The sequence below is a fragment of the Arachis hypogaea genome, chromosome 17 (assembly GCF_003086295.3).
Source record: "Arachis hypogaea cultivar Tifrunner chromosome 17, arahy.Tifrunner.gnm2.J5K5, whole genome shotgun sequence".
NCBI classification, from domain to species: domain Eukaryota; kingdom Viridiplantae; phylum Streptophyta; class Magnoliopsida; order Fabales; family Fabaceae; genus Arachis; species Arachis hypogaea.
This window is the reverse complement of record NC_092052.1, coordinates 107,105,098-107,120,898: the sequence shown is the minus strand read 5'-3', so window position 1 is coordinate 107,120,898 and position 15,801 is coordinate 107,105,098. Positions and strand designations below refer to the sequence as shown.

The 15,801-nt window shown below is 35.4% G+C and overlaps 1 non-coding gene across 1 annotated transcript; it reads left to right on the top strand.

The window, feature by feature from the left end:
- Positions 1–13,262: 13,262 nt before the first annotated feature.
- On the top strand, positions 13,263–13,366 carry LOC112768485 (small nucleolar RNA R71). The gene has a single exon (XR_003185905.1). It is a non-coding gene; the product is annotated as a small nucleolar RNA R71 (small nucleolar RNA).
- Positions 13,367–15,801: the final 2,435 nt, after the last annotated feature.

The window sequence follows — 15,801 nt, the reverse complement described above, 5'->3', positions numbered from 1 at the left end:
AAGGATATCATATTGAAGAGGTACAGTTACATAAGTTATTACATTTACATTTGAGAGGTACATTTATTGTTTTCACTGCCAAATTTTCTTCCTTTTTCATTTTCTCTTCAACATGGATTCATCAAACCAGAACCAACCTTGTCCCAACCGAACCTTTAAACACTTATACCCAAAACCTTGTGTTGAGGAATCAGAATCAGAATCACCCCCTTCCGAGACACCCCAGACCATGGACCCCAGAAGGTACCTCCTTTTCTTCTCTCTTTCATGGGCTTAATTTTTATCTTCTTTTAATTAAATAGTTAATTTTATTCCTGTTTGTTTCGCCCTTCTTTTTTATTCTGGTGTTTCATCTGGGGGTAATGCCGCAAAATGATCATAATTCATTGAAGTTTGAGTTTTTGTTGTTTCTTGTAATTTCTTTATTTTGATGATGGTAATCAGGTAATGTAACCTTGGCTATATTTGTATTATTGCGGTTTCTTGTTTTCCGTACAGGTATCAATTAGAAGTATTTGAAGTTACAAAGAAGAGGAATACAATAGCAGTGTTGGATACAGGTGTTGGTAAGACCTTAATAGCTGTGTTGCTTATGAAGAACATTGGTCAAGCTATCAGGTCCAGTATGTGCTTTGTTTTGAGGCAATTAGTGAACTATTGGTGCTAGTTCCAACGGTAGTTGTGCCTTTTATTTGGTCACCTTGTGAAATTTTCCTTAACCTACAAAATTAGATAGGTCTTGGTCTTCAGTAGCTATCCATGAGATTTAGAACGATGTTGAACACATAAACAACTCATAAAAGAAAATTTTCTAATAGCATTGAATTTTCTGGACCTTGGAATTCTTCTTAGGATTAGCTCTATTATTTTCTATTAATCTTACTCTTTTTTTGTGAGTTATATTATTTGCTTACCACTAGGCATAAACATTGCCGGCAGTTCAATACAGCAAAGTAAAGCATTTAATGATTAGTTAAAACTATGATGCTATAAAATTGCACATTTAATCTACATATGAAACTTCTCTCATGATGGCAACTTGAGGTTCAGGTTAGGTTCTGCAGTCATTGTCTTGTTTTTCATTAATTTGTGAGTTATCAATATATCTAGATGCAGTTCATGATTTCTTGTATAGTAAAAAAACTTGATTAGAGTTTTGAATAGAGTAGTAACTCTTAAATAACAAGAAAATAATGTAATTTTACATTATAGGTGAGTTTGAATGGTTCTGGAGCTGTGGCTTCATCAGTTCCCAGTTCATCAGCTTTCTTTGGAAGCAGCTTGAAGAAGGTTATATCAAGAATCCCCAACAGCAGCAAGGTTTCCTCTGGAAGCTTCAAGATTGTGGAGATCGATGAGGACAAGCAGACAGATAAGGACAGATGGAAAGGGTTGGCCTATGATATCTCAGATGACCAGCAAGACATCACAAGAGGGAAGGGTATTTTGTAGTTTTTAATGTGTATTTTGTAGTTTTTAAAGGTAGAAGATAATGTAATAGTTGTTGGAATTATAATGCATGTATTACAAATTCATGGGTAGTTGTTATCATTTCGATTTTTTGTTAAAGCTTGTCATGTGATCAACCACTATATTTGGTGTACAAGTTTATGAAGGTTTTATATTGTTAATAGTAATTAAAATTGTTATGAAGGTTTTATATTGTTTAAATTTTATATTATCTATGAATTTTATTAAGTTTTATATTGTTTAAATTTTATATTATCTATGAATTTTATTAGGTTTTATTAGGAAGATTTAAAAAAAATTGAACTTGAACAAACTTATAACCACGTTTTAAAAGTGTAGCTATTTCGTACAACCACCACTTTTTGCCACGCTTTAAAGAGTAGCCATATCTGTAGCTATTGGCACGCTTTAAAAGCGTAGCCATATCTCGTGACTTTGCTACACCTTAAAAGCGTAGCCGTATCTCTAGCTATTGGCACTCTTTAAAAGCGTAGCCATATCTAGCTACTGGCACGCTTTTAAAGCGTAGCCATATCCTCTCGCATACGGCTACGCTTAAAAGCGTGGCAATAGATAAAAGTGTGGCGACAAAAAAAGCGTGGCCATAGGTCACCAAAAGCGTGCCGATAGAGCAACCGGCACGCTAGTAGTTGTGACCCTTTTAAAAGCATGCCGGTTGCTTAAAAAGCGTGGCGAAAAGTTATCGCTACGCTTTTTCCCACTTTTCGCTACGCTTTAAAAGCGTAGCAAAATCCTGGTTTTCTTGTAGTGGTTTGAAATGAAAAGGATTGTCACGTAGACATGCTAATGGCCATGTACGCGGGAGTGTAAATATGGCAATCTCGTGTATGCATGCCCTGCTTTGCGTACGCATGCCACCTAATTTTCAGAAAAATCTATTTTGCTGCAGAATTCTATTTTTAACACCAAACTTTAAGCGCACATAACTTTTTCATTTTAAATCATGTTTCATCTGTTCTTCGAGTGGCATAACCCTGACAGACTGATAAACCACTATTTATGGCATATTTTGGATTGAATTGAGTGGATTTTGTCAACTATTCTCACACTTATTCATGTAAATTGCATGTTTTTAAGTTTCCTTCCTAATTTTGTGCTATGATTGAAAACAAGCTTCCTAGGCCTTAAAATCGCTAATTTTTAATCCTCTTTTATTACCATTCGATACCGTGATATGTGAGCTAAGTGATCTCAATTTTATAGGGCAGGAATGGCTTAGAGGATGGAAAGGGAGCTTGTAAAAGTGGAAGGAATACAAGAATCTGGACATTTGAAAAGCTGGTCTCGACGCATACGCATGGATGATGCGTACGCGTGACCAAGCCATAGCCCAAATGACGCGAACGCGTGACTGACGCGTACATGTGGCCAGTGCAGAGTTCAAATGATGTGTACACGTGGCTGACGTGTACGCGTGACGAGCATCACGTGCTGAATAAAGTGAAAACACTGGGGGCAATTTCTGGGCTGCTTTTGGCCCAGTTTCAGGTCCGAAAATAAAGACAAGAGGCTGGGGAGTGGAGCTAGAAGGAGGATTATAATTCGATTCATTGATACACACTTTAGTTTTAGATAGATGTAGAATTCTAGAGAGAGAGGCTCTCTCCTCTCTCTAGGTTTTAGGGTTTCTTCTTTTATTTTCAATTTCATCTAGGTTTGGGTTTCACTTCTTATCTTAATTCAAGTTCTTCTTTTAATTCCTTGTTATTACCTCTTTGCTTTCTTAGTTTTATATGTTGTTTCCTTTACTTTATTGCTTTATTGTTCATGACTCCTTGTTGATTTTAATTTTCTTTTAATGCACTTTGAGGTATTTTATGTTTATTGTCGCTTTCTTTAATTCGTTGTTATTGTTTTCTTGCAATTGTTAGTCTTAGATTTTACAATTTCTTGTTAATTTTCTATGTTTTTATTTTGTGCCTTTCAAGTATTTGATAAAATGCTTGGTTGGATTTTAAAATAGATTTTTGTGTTCTTAGCTTAGATTGAGTAATTTGGAAACTCTTAAATTGTCAAAGTCTCTTGTTGATTGGTGGTTGAAAATTGCTAGTTGGCTTGAGCTTCACTAAATCTAGTCTTTGATTAGGACTTGTGAACTTAAATTGATTTTTCTCACTTAACTTTCCTTCAATTGTTAGAGGTTAACTAAGTGAGAGCAAACGGCAATTACCATCACAATTGATGATGATAATGAGGATAGGAATTCCAATTCTCAACCCTTGCTAGGACTTTTCTTAGTTGTTAGTTTATTTTCTCATTATTTACATTTCTTTTTCATCATTCAAAAACCCCAAAAATACTTTCTCACAACCAATAATAAGTACACTTCCTTACAATTCTTTTGAGAGACGACCCCAAGTTTGAATACTTAGGTTATTTTTATTGGTTTGCATTGTGACAAACAAATTAAATGTTGAATGAGGATTGTATGTCAGTTTAGCACTATACTTGCAATGTGATTTTATTGAGAAATTCTTCCCCGACATAAATCCTCCATCAAGTTTTTGGCGCCGTTGCCTGGGAATTGCAATGTGTGCCTTGTTATTAGTTATTCTATATATGTTAATATTGTGAATATATTTGCTTTTGGCTTCTTTGTTAGTTGTTGCTAGTTTTAGGAGTTTATTTTCATTACCTCATATTAGTTCTTACTTTTATTTTCTCTTTCGATTATGAATTCTCATCCTTGTGGTTTTGGATATGAGTATGACGATGTTGTAGGTAATGAAAACTTCAATGATGGTTGATAAACTTCAATTTTGTGGTTTATATTGTGTAGAATTTGGGGGGTTTTTGTCAATATTTCTCACACTTATTCACAAGAAATGCATGGTTTTGTGTTCCCTTCCTAATATCGCTCCATGATGAAAAACATGCTTATTTTGCCTTAGAATTGCTATATTTTGATCCTCTTTTATTGCCATTCGATGCCGTGATGTATTTGTTAAGTAATTTCAGGATTTATAGGGCAAGGATGGCCTAGAAGAGAGAAAGAAAGCATGCACAAGAGGAAGGAACATGAAGATTTGGATTTTGGGAACTTCAGAATGGGCGTGCACGCGGACTTCACATGCACACGTGGACGTGGATAGCTAGAAGCAGTGCGCAAGGATGGACGCATCCGCGCGGATCAGAGAAATTCCACCGACGCGCGCACGCACGCATGGCGCGCACGCGCGGAAAGCTGCACGTGACCTCATCAAAGGAAATTGTGCCTGGCAATTTCTGAGGCTCATCAAGCCTAAATTCAAGCTGTTTCTGCATGGAAAAGACCCAAGGATGCTAGAGGTTAAGGGGGGATCAATCATTTTACACTTAGACATAATTTTTAGCTAGTTTTGGTTCTTTGTTCTTCTAGAGAGAGAAATCCTTGTTCCTCTCTAGATCTAGCTTTAATTTGATCTTCCCTTGTTGAATTCTGAATTGGATCTTGTTAATTACTAGTTTTAATTGTTTAATTTGAATTCTCTAGTATACTTGTGTCTAGATTTTGTGTTAGTTTCATGTTTCCTTGTTATTTGTCATTTTATACCCATTTCATGAATCTTGTGGATCTTGATTTGTTATTGTTGCATTAATGATTTCCATAATTAATTGTGTTGTTTGAGTGATTGTATGTTGATAATTGTTAATGGGTACTTGTTAGTTCCAATTTAATTACAATTTGAATATGTCTTTTATTAATGCTTACCATGTGTTTGATGAAATGTTTTCTTTGATTACGGAGTAGTTTTCTTTACTCTTGGCATGAGCTAAGGGAATTGAGTGACCTTGAGTCATTGGGTCTCATTGAATTGGTGATTTGAGAACCTATGTGATCAATTTGATACCCATTGACACTAACCCACTACTAATCTAATTAGTAGATAAGTTTGGACTTATGGGTTGATGTGATCAAACCTATTTAACGTACTTCAAGCCTAGGAGTAGACAATACGTACTTAAGTCTTTGAGAAGTAGACCTAGTGGGTTGGTACCTCATAATTGTCAATAATTGCTATGGAGACAAGGATCGCGACCTCAATTCCCGTGCTTAGCCAAGAGTTGCTTTTATCATTCATATTTGAAAACCCAAAAGTCTTGATTGCTTTCTCTTAGTTATAGTTACTTGTTTAGTTTAGAATAGAATTACATTGGATGTTATTTTATGAGTTTGGAATTATTCACATTTTGCTCTAATTGTTTGAATTAGTTTCTTGCATTCCAAGATTACTTGCTTGTTAAGATTCCTAGTTTAATTTCTTGCTCATGACTTACAACCCCGGATTTCTGACCAATGTTGAAGCACATGTTTGCCCATTCCTTGTGAGATGACCCGAGGTTTGAATACTTCGGTTACTTTTGTTAGGGTTGAACTTGTGACAACCAAATCCCTTTCTAAATTTGATACTCGAGGATTGTTGTTGGGAAGAGCTATACTTGCAACGGGATTTTATTGAGAAATTCTATACCAACATAGCCCTCGAGCAACATCAATGGCTCACATTATGGGAGGGAAGAATTCTTGAGAAGGGAGCCACATCCATATGAGCAATCATCATGGCAACCTCCTCAACCTAGTTACTATGAGTGCAACTCCTCCTATAATACATATCATTCCAACGGATATGATGGTTCTTATCATGATTATGCCAATAAACTACCATCATTTCATGCACCATGCTCTCAACATAGTCCTCAAACACCATCATTCCAACCACCATACTCTCAATCCACATCCTATTTCCACCAATTACCTCCACACAATCCAAATCCATATCCTCCCTATGCACACACTTATGACCATTATGAACAAGCACCCATTGAACCACCACCACTCCAACATCTTTACCCTCATAACCCTTTTCCTCCCTCCAACCAAGCTCCTATGGATGATACACTTGGTATCATTCTTCAAGAGCAAGAAGAGCTTCAAACCACACTCACCTCTACCCTCACCGGTTTCACCTCCACCCTCCAATAGCTTATATCCCATCTACCTCCACCTTCTACCAACAACCAAAGCACCTTCTAACCTCCAAGATTTAATGCATCTCCTTTTCAACCACATGATGATATCTCCACTCTCTTATCCATTCAATCATTTATACCCATAATTATCATCACATCATCATCATCCTCAATACTCATTATAAAAACTCACTACATCACATCATCGTCATTCTCAATACTCATCATCAAAACTCATAGTCGACATCAATAATCATCACACATTCATTATAATCATAATCCATCACATACAACTGAAAACCTTCATCCTAATTCATATACCACACCTATCCAAGACTCTATATCATCGTCATCATACAACTTATCCTCAATATAAAATTCATATATAATTAATCATACACCCAAATATTCAATCCTATCTTAGAGGCTACTAGCCTAAGTTTCACGAAACATTATATATTAACTAAATAAAATCGAAACCATATCTTGGTCGATTCCCAACATGCACAATTCACCAAAAATGATCCCAAACAAGCTTCCACAAAGCTTCAGTGACCAAAGTCAATCCAAAGGCCAAAACTAACTCCACTAATCACCAAATTCAAGCTATACACGTCTAATTTACCATAATTAGTAACTAGGGCTCACAAATACACCAAACCACAAGGATTTCAAAGTGTTTTACTTTACCCAATGGTATTAAGGGCAAAACCCAACCAAAATCATAAAACTCACTCAATAACAAAACCTAAAATGTGAAAATATATAGCGTAGAGAATTGGAACATGGATTTCAAGTTCTTACCAACTTTGTTTAGCTAGAAATGACGGGGTCGGCGAGAGCTTCACGTGGCCACAAATGACACACGAATCGAAGCACCGTAGCTCAAGATATGACCAAATGAAGAAGAAGATGAATAGTAACCCTTCTCTTCCTCCCTTCTCACTCTCATCAGTGCCCCTCTCTCAAAGTGAAGGGTGAAATGAGATGAAATGCTCATTAAAGGGGGTATTTATATATTGGGCTTTAGCCTAACTTGGACCCAGTCCAATCCATTATCGTTTTTTATTCATTTGGCCCAACTTTGGGCCAAAACCTTTAAAATTAGTGTCCGATTTCTAATTCTACATTACTTTTATCTTTCCAAATTATAAAATTCAATTTTATAAATTTATTTACTTATAATTAAAATTTTTTTCTCACTCATGGCGCCGGCCCAATTAGAGCCAATACGCGCTTTTACACGATAAATAAGATTTTTGCAATAAAATTCTATTTTCTTCGTTAAATTTCTATTTTAATATTTTTTATCATTTTTAACCTATTCCAAACAATTAAATTATATTTTATTTTATTTTGATTAAATGATTAATTAATTCCTGTTCTTACATTTCACATAATATTTGTGAATTTGTGCCAGAATCTCTGGATTTGATTGTTTTTCTACTCCATTCATTTTATAATGCAATGGATGAGATGTAAGAATATAAATCCAAAGATAAAGGAAGAACTATGTTATCACATAAAATAGTTCTTTGGATGATGTTAATAAACTTCAAAGCCCACTACATGTGAAAACAAGATGATGTCCTAAAAAAATAATTGGGATTAAGTACCAAACAGAAAAAAAAATTGTAAATGCATCAAAGAAAAGAAAAATGAAAGCTCTAATGGAGGTAATTTTGATATTATCTTTTATATTATAATTTGTTTAATGTGTTTGTAATTCTCTAAATTTGATATTTTCTTTAGGATTTGAATTTAGTAGATCATGGATCAATGGTGGAGCAATATTCAAGTTTTTATCATGGACAACGTATGAACTCTCAATTTAGGGATTCAATGGGGTCAACATAGATGTGTAAACAAAGAGAAAGAAACATATTTGTATTTTTTGTCATAAAAGAGATTTTTGGATTCTTTTTTCACCATTTTAGTTACATAGCATAAAGGATTTGTTATGTCATAATTATTGTGCTGAGAAGAAAAGTTATTGTTCTATGCGTTACAATTTACATGCTGCGCAAGACACATCACACAATTATTGTTTAGTAGTTCACTTTATACTTTATTGGAAAGCTTGTAGATTTTTGTGTGCTTGATGGGCCAAAATTGATGGCACTAATCTTGGCAAGTGCACTAAATCGCTTCAAGTAATACCACGGTGAGTGGATATCATTTCCATGAGGATTAAAGGACTGAGCAAGCAACTTCTAATTGAATCTTCTAATCTGATCAATCGAACTTTTGGAGGAAGGCTGTGAATCTTAAATTAATAATAGTAAAGTAGAGTGTTTGGTATGAATGAATGCTTATGGAGTAGTTAGGAAATACATAGTGTATGGAGATGTTAAGATTTTGGAGATATTTAATTTTTAGAAAAGGAAATTCTCATATTTATTTACTTTGATTCATGTAAATTACTTTTACACAAATAATATATAATCATACCCCAATCTCTTGGTAATTCAATTTCTCTTTATCTTATTTAATCTACAATTTCTTGGTCAATTAATTAAGATGAAGAGGTTAAGCTCAATTCCCGTCACACAACTTTCAAAAGTTACTCCTAGTCAGTTTGAAAAATCATGAGAATGAGTTTAAAGGTAATCTCGATATTAAATTTTTCAAGATAATAAAGGAATCCAAGACAAAATTAGAATATTTTCCAATATTTTTAATCGTTAAAAATGAAGAACGAGACTCAATTCTTGAAAACATATTAATGTATAAATCAAAATAAAAGAAACAATTAGATTACCAATCCATGAAAAATCAAATAGAGCTGCTAACCCTTAACACAAAGGAGTTAGTGACTCATGGAATAAAATAAAAGCTAAACTATCTAAACGAATGCGAGATGCTGGATCGATCATGTGATGTAAATCATTACGCGCTTATTGATATCCTACTTGCTAACATAACTTTTGAATCTTAAACTGAAACTAATCTTATCTTCTCGAAGAATAAGATAACTAAAACAACAATTCAAATTTAAATGAAACAAACTCTTTTCTAGAAGAATAAGATAACAAAAACAATAATTTAAATTGAACTAAACTAGCTCTTATCTTTTCTAGAAGAAGCTAATAATAACTTAATCATTTAAATGTGGAAAGTTTGGGCCGAATTAAAACTTTATGGAAGAGAATACTGGGCCTGGCGCTAGACGCCAACACATTTTGGACCCTTAGAAGGTGGAATGGTCTTTGAAGTTTGGTGCCTATGTAATGGAATTTTGGCACTGGGCTTGGGCATTTGAAGTAAGGCGCCAGCCGTGTTTGCTATATCAAAGGCGTTGGGTGCCCTCTTTTGTTCCTTTGAGCATTGGGCGCCTGTCTTGATAAATCCTGATAAATCCTGGGTGTTTGGCACCCATTTTTCTAGGAGATTAACTTGTGACTTCTTGTTTGCTTCTCTTCTTCTGATTTCTTTAAAGAATAATCATAAATACACAATAATTCTAAAACAACTTCAAATATATGATTAGCTATGAAAACTTCATTTAAAACATAAAAACTTCAAATTAAACATGAAAAAACTACTTAAAAAGATATGTAAAAATCATTAAATGTGACAAGGCATCAGTGCTATGAATAAAAATTTCTATGCTAGCTAGAACAATTTTTGTGCTATGCAATGAAGACAATAACAAAATAAGAGATTTAAGGCAATCCTCACTTTTTGTGATGGAGACACAAATTTTGTGTGCTATGATGCACAATTTCTATGCTAAGAAGCTCATTTTTTTGTGCAAAGACATACCAATGAATATATGATTAAAGAGAATAAATTTATATAATGAATTTTTAAACAAACTCCCAAGAATTTTATAGTAAGTAAAAAACACATATTGATTCATTATGAAGAAAAGAAAAGGCTAACAAAGAGAACTGTGTTCTTCACAATGAAACTGTGCATCAATATTCATGTTCTAAATTTTACAGATAAAAATCCTATTTACTGTGTAAATCAGCTATGTTGATTGACAAAAAAGGCTTTGCAATGCAGTAGAGGGTTTAAGTATTCTTGTTTTTTGTTTTTGCTTTTTCAATTGCTTTATCTCTATGTTCATTTAGTTCACTGAAGAGTACCGTAACAGTATACTCCTTCTTAAATCTTTCAAGATCATCCTACAATTGAGAAAAGAGATATTTAAATTCTATCAAATTAGAATTAGAAAATTGAATAGATTTAAGATACTTATCTCTTTCTGTAATATCCTACCACATAGAGTCTTATGCTTAAGTCATAAAACGGAGGTGGCAAGGTATTACGACCTCTAAAAGTAAAAATATATATAATAATAGTTGAAAGAAATTTTGTAACGGGGAGCCTTTGAAGAAAAGTCTAAAACAAAAGTCGTAACGCTCACGTCAACGAAAAATTTGAATACGAAGAAACGTAAGATATATGTATATGAATAATAAAAAGGGAATGTCAAAGAAACAAATATTCAAGCTCCACAAGATTATGCTATTTCACCAACAACAACATCAAATCACCAAGCCTCATAAATACCATCCAAATCCCAATTCATCAACAACATCAACATTATTTTTTACTAACCTTCACATACAATATTAAACACATCACTCATAATAGCATCAATCACAACCTCAAAGTTACTAACCAACATAGATACTAACCAATCTTAATCATCACATCATCAATAATTCCATTCTTATCTTACGGTCAACTAACTTAAGTTTTCACAACACATTATATTTTAGTTACGAGAAACCGAAACATACCTTGGCCGATTTTCCGTTAATCCCAGAACACCTCAATTATCCACCGTTCCTCAAGCTCCAAAGCTCCAACTCCTCACCAATTGAATTTCCAACTCCCATGATTTAATTCCAAGCTTCCAATATCCGTCAATTTAACTCCAATTCAACATAATTTTAATCTAATACATACAATTCCATTCATAACCACAAATCAATATCTAAACATCACAAAATCAAAGTATTCACAAGGGATATGAGTTTCTCGCCTTACCCACAGATGACATGGGCAAAACCCAATGATTATCTACTGGTAGAGAATCCTTAAACCATTAAAATTACAAAATCTCTCAAATTCCAAAACTCAAATCACAAAACTGAAAAGGGGAGAACTGGGCACAAAATAATAATTTGCATACCAAATTGTTAGGTAGGTTTTGTAGAAAATTTCGAGATGAACGTGTGGCCGCTGACGGCACGTTAATTGGAGCTCCAGATCAAAAGTCATAAGGATTTGAATTCTTTTGGAACAAGGGTTTGGGTTTGCTCTGCTTCCCAACTGCCTTCAACGTGTTTCATCACTATGAGGAGAACGGGGTGGCTGAAATGGGTTATATATGTTGGGCCTTGGGCCTAATATGGACCTGGTTCAACCGGTTCAGCCCGACGGCCCAATTTTGGGGGCAAATTTTTTAAAATTAGTGTTAAAATTCATATTTTAATTATTTCTACTTCATGAAACTATAAAATTTAATTTCTAATTTTTTTAAATAATAATTAATTTATTGGTTAATTATTTACTAATTACTCGGGATTTACATCCTACCCCCCTAACAAAAATTTTCGCCCTCGAAAGTTTGCTCTCGAATCTTTGTATATGCTTCCTCAAATTCAACCGACGTCATATCATTCATTTTTCCATTCTACAACATCAATTCAAACACTAACTCACATTCTCCATTCTCATATACAATATCATAAACTTAGGCAAATTCAAGCTTAAGCCATACTATTTGTTCCTCTTTTAGCTTCGTCTAGCTCTTTCTCAGTAACTACACTCTCTCTCCTACCCTTTAAGGTTTCCATTTAAATCAAAACAATCCAAATGCTTCTCACTATCTCAAACACTCAACAATTCCTCAATCTCTTAGTCTGATTCAACCCGCTATAAAATATCACACAATCACACTTTCCATCCCTTGATCCTACGTCAATCCTCGAAACAATCTCCTATCCCAAGACTCCTTTCTCACGTCACAACAACTCTAGAGCCACCAAATCACCGCACTTCCACAACGTCACTCGAATTATAAATTATTAAGAGCTTAATCCTTCACTTGCTTCCACCGAATATCTGCTTGAATCTTTTTACCTCTTTAACTAAATGCCATTGTCCTTTACTCTAGCTACATGAGTTCTAATCCCTTGATTTTCTCCATCACCAGGTTTATTACCGCCTTTACCACCATTTCTAGCTTGTTCGCTCCATCCCTTCAGCAGAAGCTTGTACAGCAGCAGCCAGAGAATCAACCATATTATCTCACTCGCGTCCACAAGATGCCATTTGGGTCTTGTCCATACCGAACAATTGAGATTAAGGTGATCAGTCTTAATGTCTAAAGTCTAGTGCTTCGAATCTCCAAAGGTAATGTTCATGAACATTTATGTTATATATGTCAAGCAGGCATCCTAAATAGCATGTACACACAGCCAGAGTATGCTTAGAAGCATAGTCAGTCTATTTCTCCGACTTTATGGGAACGAACTACTTCGATACCATAATGTAACACCCTACCACATAGAGTCTTATGCTTAAGTCATAAAACTCAGGTGGGGTCAGCCAGCTGCTGGGTAATGAGCTTGTTTTGGGCCAATAGAGCATCTACATTGTTTAGCTCCATTACTCCTCTTGTGTTCCCTCTTTCAGAAGCATAGAAGTAGTTGTTCTCTGCTACTGTTTCAATAACATCTATAGCTTCCTCAATAGTCTTCTTCTTGTTCAAAGATCCTCCGGATAAATGGTCTACGGCCTTCTTTGACTCATAAGAGAGCCCTTCATAGAAAATGTGCAGCTGCACCCATTCGTTGAACATGTCAGGTGGACACCTCCTTGTTAAGTCCTTGAACCTCTCCCATGCTTCATATAGAGTCTCACCATCTTGTTGCCTGAAAGTTTGGACCTCAGCTCTCAGCCTATTGATTCATTGAGGAGGGTAAAATCTTGCTAAGAATTTGTTCACCACGTCTTCCCAAGTTGTCAAGCTTTCCCTTGGGAAAGATTCCAGCCACTTGGCTGCTTTGTCCCTAAGTGAGAATGGAAACAAGAGCAGTCTATAGGTATCAGGATGAACACCATTAGACTTCACTGTGTCACATATCCTCAGGAAGGTAGTTAGATGTTGATTGGGGTCTTCTTGAACACCTCCTCCAAACGAACAGTTGTTCTGAACGAGGGTGATGAGCTGTGGTTTAAGTTCAAAGTTGTTGGCATGGATTGTTGGCTTTTGGATGCTACTTCCACAATTGCCTGGGTTTGGATTGATGTAAGAGCCCAAAACTCTTCTATCCTCCTCAGCATGATTTGCTCCACCTCCTCCCCCATGGTTGTGATCCTCTTCTTCATGATGGTTTTCCATGTTGTCTTCCATGTTTGTTTCAAAGAATTCCTCTTCTTCCTCAGCACCAACCACTTTCTTTCCTCTTGCCTCCCTCCTTAATCAACGGAAGGTCCTCTCAGGTTCAGAATCGAAGGAAGTTGAAGCCCCGCTTCTTCTCCCTGTCATACAACCATCAAGTGCAAGCAAGAAAAGATAGGTGCAGAAAGTATGTGTCAGAATTACTGTTAGTTGTGGGTGATGCAATATATCAAACAGTTAGTGGGTTAGCAAACAGAATTGGAAATAACAAAGAAAAACAAAAGAGCAGAGGGGGAAGGGAAGAAGTTTAACTAAAACAAAAAGTAAATCACTCAAACAGAAAATGAAATTCACAAAAATAAAAATGCTCAATCTAGTGATCTTCCAATTTAATCATTGTTGATGCACAATCAATCCCGGGCAACGGCGCCATAAACTTGATGCACAGAAAACTTGTCTCACAACAAATTTCCCTTCGGCAAGTGTACCGAATTTGTCGTCAAGTAAAAACTCACAATAGAGTGAGGTCGAATCCCACAGGGATTGATTGATCAAGCAACTTTAATTAGAAGAATGTTCTAGTTGAGCGAATCCAGAATTTAGGTTGAGAGTTGTAGAAAATAAAATGGCAGAAATGTAAATAACAGAAAAGTAAATGCTAGAATTAAAGGACTGTAAGTAAATGACTGAAAATAAATTGCAGAATTGTAAATGGGAATGGGGGATTTGCTCATAAAAGTAAATGGCAGAAATTAAAGAGAATGGGTAAGATCAGAGATGGGGAGTTCATTGGGCTTAGGAGATGTTGCAATTCTCCGGATCAAGTTCATTTTCATCTCTTCCTCAATCAATGCACTCATTGATCTCCTTGGCAATCTTAAGTGATTGAATTACAATTTCTTGCAATTCAATCTCTCAAATCTTGATCAATAGCCAATTCTTTGGTCAATTGCTCATGAGAAGAGATGAAGTATGGTTACTGATTATACCACATGCATTTCCCAAATCAAGTATTGAGAGGGTTATAGTCACATACCCATCCAAACCCAATTTGGTCCAGCATGAGAAAGCATTTCTAGCTTGATCTCTTCATTCCTCTTTCAAGGTTCAAAAGAGATCCAAGTTTGAATAGCTTCTCTTCCAAGATAACTACTCAATTGGATGAAGATCGAAAGCTTTCAAGTAAAATCAAGAGAAAAGATAGAAGAAGAATAATGAAAATTAGTATTGATCCATCAAATTACAACAGAGCTTCCTAACCCAATGAAAGGGGTTTAGTTATTCATAGCTCTTGAAAATAAAAATAAAAATGGAGAATACATCATAGAACTAGAAATTGCAGAGAAAAATAAAATACAGAGAGTAGTTCTCTTTTTCCAGCCTCCAGACTCCTTAACAATTCAAAGCTACTCCTATATATACTATTTCTCTCAGCTTCTAGTTGGCTCTTCAAGTCTTGGGGCTTTGGATCTTGAGTTTGAAGCAGTTCTTTTCTTCATTTGGGCTTGGCTTTACTTGCAGAGAGAAAGTGCTAAGTGGGCGGAGACTTTAGCTCAGGGCGTTAGGGGTGTTAACATTTAGTGAAAGTATAAGTTCGAGAACGTTAGTGACACTTAACATTTTCACTAACGTTCCAATGTACCCCTTTGCCTCACGTTAGAGCCCACGTTAACTAGGTTAACGTGGCTTCTAACGTGGCCTTGTCAAACTTTGAGAACGTTAGTGACACTCAACATTGTCACTAACGTTCCAATGTGCCCCTAGATCTCACGTTAGAGTCCACGTTAACTAGGTTAACGTGGCTTCTAACGTGGCCATTCTTAGCCATCCCAACGTTAGTGACAATGTTGAGTGTCACTAACATTGGCTCATCATTCATTCCTCATCGTTAGCTTCCACGTTAACTAAGTTAACGTGGAAGTTAACGTGGCTCCTTGGGGGTTGTGTGGTTGCTTCCAACGTTAGTGACAATGTTGAGTGTCACTAACGTTGTC